The sequence below is a fragment of the Otolemur garnettii genome, unplaced genomic scaffold, assembly GCF_000181295.1.
Source record: "Otolemur garnettii isolate 467f Iridium unplaced genomic scaffold, OtoGar3 scaffold00046, whole genome shotgun sequence".
Classification (NCBI taxonomy): domain Eukaryota; kingdom Metazoa; phylum Chordata; class Mammalia; order Primates; family Galagidae; genus Otolemur; species Otolemur garnettii.
This window is the reverse complement of record NW_003852441.1, coordinates 13,031,220-13,038,798: the sequence shown is the minus strand read 5'-3', so window position 1 is coordinate 13,038,798 and position 7,579 is coordinate 13,031,220.

The window sequence follows — 7,579 nt, the reverse complement described above, 5'->3', positions numbered from 1 at the left end:
ATGCATATGGGTGAGGTCTCCCCAAATACCCTCCCTCCTCCCGTATCCCCCTTCCCCTCCCCTCTCTCTCCTCTTCTCTTCTAATTTCTGGACTATAGTTATGTTTTGCCATTCGTATGAGTATGTAGGTGGTTATATATTGATTTCATAGTAGTATCAAGTACATTGGATACTTTTTCTTCCATTCTTGAGATACTTTACTAAGAAGAATATGTTCCAACTCCATCCAGGTAAACATAGAAGATGTAAAGTCTCCATCTGCATAGTACTCCATGGTGTACATATACCACAATTTGTTAATCCATTCACGGGTCAATGGACACTTGGGCTGTTTCCATGTCTTGGCTATTATGAATTGGGGTGCAATAAACATTCTGGTGCAAATGTCTTTGTTGTAAAATGATTTTTGATCATTTGGGTAGAGGAATTGCTGGATCAAATGGTAGGTCTACTTTTAGTTCCTTGAGTGTTCTCCAAACTTCTTTTCAAAAAGGTCATACTTGGCTCGGTGCCTGTGGCTCAAGCAGCTAAGGCGCCAGCCACATACACCCAAGGTGGCGGGTTCGAATCCCCAGCCTGGGCCCGCCAAACAACAATGATGGCTGCAACCAAAAAATGGCCAGGCGCTGTGGCGGGCGCCTATAGTCCCAGCTACTTGGGAGGCTGAGGCAGGAGACTCGCTTGAGCCCAGGAGTTGGAGGTTGCTGTGAGCATGATGCCATGGCACTCTACCCAGGGGGATAGCTTGAGGCTCTGTCTCAAAAAAAAAAAAAAAAAAAAAAAAAGGTTGTACTAGCTCGCATTCCCAGCAGCAGTGTAGAAGCGTTCTCTTCTCTCTGCATCCACACCAACATCTGTAGTTTTGGGATTTTGTTATGTGGGCTAATCTTACTGGAGTTAGATGATATCTCAAAGTGGTTTTGATTTGCATTTCTCTGATGATTAAGGATGATGAGCAATTTTTCATGTGTATGTAGGCCATGTGCCATGTCTTTATCAGAGAAGTTTCTGTTCAAGTCTCTTGCCCACATAGAAATCGGGTTATTTATTCTTTTCTTATGGATTAGTTTGAGTTCTCTGTATATTCTAGTTATCAGACCTTTGTCGGAAGCATAACCTGCAAAGAATCTTCTCCCATTCTGAAGGCTGTCTGTTTGCTTTACTTACTTGGCTGTGCAAAAGCTTTTTTTTTTTAGAGACAAAGTCTCACTTTATTGCCCTTGGTAGAGTGCTGTGGTATCACACAGCTGATAGCAACCTCCAACTCCTGGGCTTAGGTGATTATCTTGCCTCAGCCTCCTGAGTAGCTGGGACTACAGGTGCTGGCCACAACATTTGGCTATTTTGTTGTTGCGGTTTGGCCAGGGCCAGGTTTGAACCTGCCACCTTCGGTATATGGGGCTGGTGCCCTACTCACTGAGCCACAGGCGCTGCCCCTGTGCAAGAGCATTTTAGTTTGATCAAATCTCAGTAATGTATTTTTGGTGTTACTTTAATTGCCTGGGGGAGGGGTCCACATAAAGTATTCTCCCAGGCCAATTTCTTTAAGTGTTTTCCCTGCAGTCTCTTCTAGTATTTTTATAGTTTCATGTCTTAAGTTTAAGTCTTTTATCCAGTGAGAACCAACTTTTGTTAATGGTGAAAGGCAGTGGTCCAGTTTCAGTCTTCTATAGGTCACCAGCCAGTTCACCCAGCACCATTTGTTAAATAGGGAATCTTTCCCCAACTGAATATGTTTGATAGGCTTGTCGAAGATCAAATGGGAATTAAGTATCTGGGTTCATCTCTTGGTTCTCTATTCTGTTCCATAAATCTACAGCTCTGTTTTTGTGCCAGTACCATGCTGTTTTGATCACTATAGATTTATAGTATAGCCTGAAGTCTGGTTATGTGATACCTCCTGATTTGTTCTTATTTCTGAGCGATGTATTTGCTATTCAAGGTTTTTTTCTGATTCCATATAAAATGAAGTACTATTTTTTCAAGTTCTTTAAAGTATGACAATGGCGCTTTAATAGGGATTGCATTAAATTTGTAGATTGCTTTGGGTAGTATGGACACTTTAACAATGTTGATTCTTCCCAGCCATGAGCATGGTATGTTTTTCCATTTGTTAACATCTTCAGCTATTTCTTTTCTCAGAGTTTCGTAGTTCTCCTTATAGAGATCTTTCATGTCCTTTGTTAGGTAAATTCCCAGATACTTCATCTTTTTTGGCACTATTGTAAAAGGAATAGAGTCCTTGATTGTTTTTTCAGCTTGACTATTGTTGACGTATATAAAAGCTACTGACTTGTAAGTATTGATTTGGAATCCTGAGATGCTGCTGTATTCCTTTGATCACTCCTAAGAGTTTTGAAGTTCAGTCCCTGGGATTTTCCAAGTATAGGATCATATCATCAGTGAAAAGTGAGAGTTTGATCTCCTCTGACCCTATTTGGATACCCTTGATCACCTTCTCTTGACTGATTGTGGTGACTAAAACTTCCATTACTATGTTGAATAGCAGTGGAGATGGTGGGCATCCTTGCTTCGTTCCTGATCTGAGTGCAAATGTTTCCAATTTTACACCATTCAATATGATACTGGCTGTGGGTTTGCTGTAGATGGCCTGTAATAGTTTTAAGAAATGTCCCTTCTATGCCGAATTTCTTAAGAATTCTGATCATGGGCTTGGCACCTGTGGCTCAAGTGGCTAAGGTGTCAGCCATATACACCTAAAGTGGGGGGTTCAAATCCAGCCCGGGCCCACCAAATAACAACGATGGCTGCAACCAAAAAAATAGCCGGGTGTTGTGATGGGTGCCTGTGTTCCCAGCTACTTGGGAGGCTGAGGCAGGAGACTTGCTTGAGCCCAGGAGTTGGAGGTTGCTGTGAGCTGTGATGCAACAGCTCTCTGTCCAGGAGGATAGCTTGAGGCTCTGTCTCAAAAAAAAAAAAAAAAAGAATTCTGATCACGAAAGGATGCTGGATATTATCAAAGGCTTTTTCTGAGTTAATTGAGAGAATCATATGGTCTTTGTTTTTTATTTTATTGATGTGATATATTATATTTATAGATTTGCCTATGTTGAACAAACCCTGTAACCCTGGAATAAAACCAACTTGATCATGGTGTATAATTTTTTCTGATGTGTTGTTGAATTCTGTTTGCTAAGATCTTATTGAATATTTTTACTTCAATATTCATTAATGATATTGGTCTATAATTTTCTTTCTTTGTTGGATCCCTTCCTGGTTTGGGTATCAGGGTGATATTTGCTTCATAGAATGTGTTGGGAAGTATTCCTTCTTTTTCTATGCTTTGGAAAACGTTGTATAATATAGGTACTAGTTCCTCTTAAAAGGTTTGATAGAATTTGGATGTGAAGCCATCTGGTCCTGGACATTTCTTTTTAGGGAGATTTTGTATTGATGATGCTATTTCAGTGGTTGATATAGGTCTATTCAAGATTTCTAATTCTTTCTGGTTGAGACTAGAAAGGTGGTGTGCTTCCAGGTATTGGTCCATTTTCTTTAGATTTTCATATTTCTGGGAATAGAGATTTTTGTAGTAGTCATTGAGGATTTTTTGAATTTCTGAAGTGTCTGTTGTTATTTCTCCTTTATTGTTTCTGATAGATGATATTAGAGATTTTACTTTTCTATTTCTGGTTAGGTTGGCCAAAGGTTTATCAATTTTGTTAATCTTTAAAAAAACACCAACTTTTTGTTTCATTGATCTTCTGAATGAATCTATTTTCATTTTGGAAATTGATTAAATGAATCAATGTAGCAGCCCGTATCGCCTATGGCTAGGAGGAGTGAGTTACAGGAAATACCTGTAATGGAACACCTTGGTGAAAAGGGCATGGAGAGAGATTTAGTTCTAACAAGCATGAGAGAGCTTGTGAGATGAGAGCATTGGTGAATTGGCAGTCTCTACACCTGTGGTGTTGACAGGCACGAGCTCAGCCTTATATTAGGCTGGAGGAGAAGGCAGTCAAAAAGCATGTACATTCTATCATGGGCTTGCTTACTCTGACTCTGTCTCCTCTCCTGCCTGCAGAATGCCAGCATGGCATCTCTCTGCTGAAGATTACCAAGCTCTGGTAAAGACTAAGATCTATCTGTTCTAAGAAGACTGCTTTACTCTCTCTAAGACACACACTTTCTCTCTCTCTCTCTCTCTCCAGCTAAAGTAAATAGCCCTCAAGCACCTAAGAGAAACGGTTCCTGAGCAAGGTGGCTTAGTGGTCCGCATCCGTAACCTACCTAAGATGGGCCCAAGACCTGGCCAGTCCTGGGCCCTGACAAGTGGTGTTAGAAGCAGGTCCTGACAAATCAATTTCATTTAATTCTGCCCTAATTTTGGTTATTTCTTTCTTCTGCTGGGTTTGGGGTTGCAATGTTCTTCCTTTTCCAGTTGCTTGAGATGATCCATTAAGTTGTTGGCTTCCTCTCTTTCTGTTTTCTTGATGAAGGCTTCCAATGCTATAAATTTCCCTTTTAGGACTGCTTTCGCAGTAGCCCTCAGGTTTAGATAATTTGTGTCTTCATTATCATTTTGTTCCAAAAATTTGGTGATTTCCTTCTTAATCTCATCTTTGACCCAGCTATCATTCAGCCTAGGATTATTTAACTTCCATGACTTTGTTTGAGTATGAAGACTCCTGTTGCTGTTGAGTACAACTTTTATTCCATGGCAGTCCAAGAAGATACAAGGAATAATTTCTACACTTTTTTTTTTTTTTTTGAGACGGAGCCTCAAGCTATCCCCCTGGGTAGAGTGCCATGGCATCACGCTCACAGCAACCTCCAACTCCTGGGCTTAGGTGATTCTCTTGCCTCAGCCTCCTGAGTAGCTGGGACTACAGGCGCCCGCCACAATGCCTGGCCATTTTTTGGTTGCAGCTGTCATTGTTGTTTGGCGGGCCCAGGCTGGGGATTCGAACCCGCCACCTTAGGTGTATGTGGCTGGCGCCTTAGCAGCTTGAGCCACAGGTACCGAGCCAATTTCTACACTTTTAAATTTGCTGAGGTTAGACTTGTGTCCTAGGATATGGTCTATTTTGGAGGATGACCCACAGACTGATGAGAAGAATGTATATTCAGTTTTATTAGGGTGAAATGTTCTGTAGACCTCTGTAAAGTGCATTTGTTCCAGGGTCAGGTTTAAGTCTAATATTTCTTTGTTTAGTTTCTTCTTGGAGAATCTATCCAAAACTGTCAAAGGGGTGTTAAAATCCTCCACTATTACAGTACAGGAAGATATCAAGTTGTTCATATCCATTAGCGTCTGCTTTATGAATTGAGGAGCATACTGGTAGGGTGCATAAATGTTCATTATAGAAATCATTTCATGGCTTGGTGCCTGTGGCTGTGCCACATACACCTGTGCTGGTGGGTTCAAATCCAGCCTGGACCCACCAAACAACAATGATGGCTGCAACCAAAGAATAGCTGGGCATTGTGTCGGGCACTTGTAGTCCCAGCTACTTGGGAGGTGGAGGCAGGAGACTCACTTGAGCATAGGAGTTGTAAGTTGCTGTGAGCTGTGATGTCATGCACTCTACCCAGGGTGAGGCTCTGTCTCAAAAAAGAAAAAAGAAAAGAAATCTCTTCATGTTGGGTGTTTCCCTTGAGAAATATGTAGTGACCTTCCTTATCTTTCTTTATCTTTGTTGGTTTAAAGCCAATTGTATCTGCTACTAAAATTGCAACCCATACTTTTTTCTGGTTTCCATTTGCCTGTATTATACAAGTCCATCTCTTCACCCTGAGTCTATTTTTATCCTTTAAGGTAAGGTGAGATTCTTGTATGTAAGAGATATCTGATCTGAGTTTATGTATCCAGTCACCCAGCCTGTGCCTCTTTAGAGGACAATTTAAGCCATTCACATTGAGAGAAATGATAAGCCTGATGATGTTTTGGGTGTCATGATTTTCAGATATCCAGTGGACATTTTTAATCCTTTTGCCACTGTGGAATTTGGGTTTTGTTCAAAAATTTCTGGTTGAGTTTACTTTGGAGATAGAGAATTGCACTGGTCATTGTGAAGGATAGGTCTGAAAATATCCTGGAGAGTTAGTTTAGTTATGGCAGATTTTTTTCAACATGTCTATATTATTAAAGTATTTGATTTCTCCATCACAAATGAAACTCAGTTTAGCTGGATACAGGATCTTGGTTTGGAAGTTGTTTTGTTTTAGGAGACTGAAGGTCAATGACCATTTTCTTCTGGCTTGAAACATTTTGGCTGAGAGATCTGCCGTCATTCTGATATATCTCCCTTTGTAAGTAATGCTTTTCTTATGTCTGGCTGCTTGCAGAATTTTCTCCTTCATGTTAACTTTGGCAAAGTTAATCACAATGGGTCTAGAAGATGCTTTATTTGCATTGAGTCTTGCTGGGGTTCTGAAACTGTCAGCTATCTGAAGTTCTGTATCTCTTACAATGCTTGGGAAATTCTCCTCCAAAATTTCTTGGAGTAGAGAGCATCTGTGCTTTAGGACCATCCTCTTCTCCTTTGGTAATTCCTGTAATTTGTTTTCTTGAATGCTCTTCCTTGGAGTTACAGCTTGCCAAACTTCTTTCTTGGTTCGGCTCCCCATCTCTGGCTTCATATAGTCCGATTCCATCAAGTTTTTCTTCTTCTGCTCAGGAGCCGCTGCCGAGGGTTGCTACCAGTTGGCCATCGTGCCAGAATTCCCCTCCATGTCTCTTCACACTACACCAGTTGCTGCTTCCCAACCGCAGTCCTTTCCTGCTTCCTGCCTGACTCCCACAGTGAAGGCCTGGGCTTACGTTGGGCTTTCATCTACAGGTGACAGCTTCTACTTAGTACCAGAATGTGCTGCCATGCAGAAATGTAGGCCCCGTCAGAACTTTGTTTTTTCTTGAGAATGTATGAATCCAAGGTGGGTTCTGAGTGGCTGGGGAGGGCTTTCTGAGTTGAAGGGGAGGTGAATATGGCTGGGCAGGGCTTAAGGCAGGGCCAGCTCCAGGGTCTTACCACTTCTCTATCCCTTCTTCTTTTCCAGTCCTGCTTCATCCTCCACTCTGTCCTCTCTGCAGCCGTCCTCACCACCTCCTGCCTCCTGCTCAGCCTCCTCTGGCTCCTCTGGAGGGTTTGCTTCCTCTGGGGACTCTTTACTGGTAGGGTTTGGCTCACCACCCTCCTCTGGTTCCACCTTCTCTGAGCCTGCACACTCCTCTACTCCATTCTCTTCCTCTTCCACCTCCTCCTCTCCTTCCCCATCCTCTAGGCTGACAAAGCTGACATAGGGGCTCAGGTCTCGCAGGTGGAGTGGAGGCTCATCTCCCAGGAGCCGGGCAGCCCCTAGGCCTGCTCCAGGGCCTGGCTCTGCCCCTTGCCCCAGGTTGATGCCCACACTATGGTTGGGCAAGACATGGAGCACCCAGAGGGCAGGGTCCTGGGGCAGCCTCCTGATCTGAGCCTCCAGTGGTCGCCAGTGGCCCTCAAGGCTGGCCCCTACAGCCCCTCGCTCTGCCACAAACTTTCTGAACCAGCCAAAGAGGAGGGCAGCAAAATCAAGGAACTCATCTCGGTATCCAGACACAAACTCCATGTCTTCA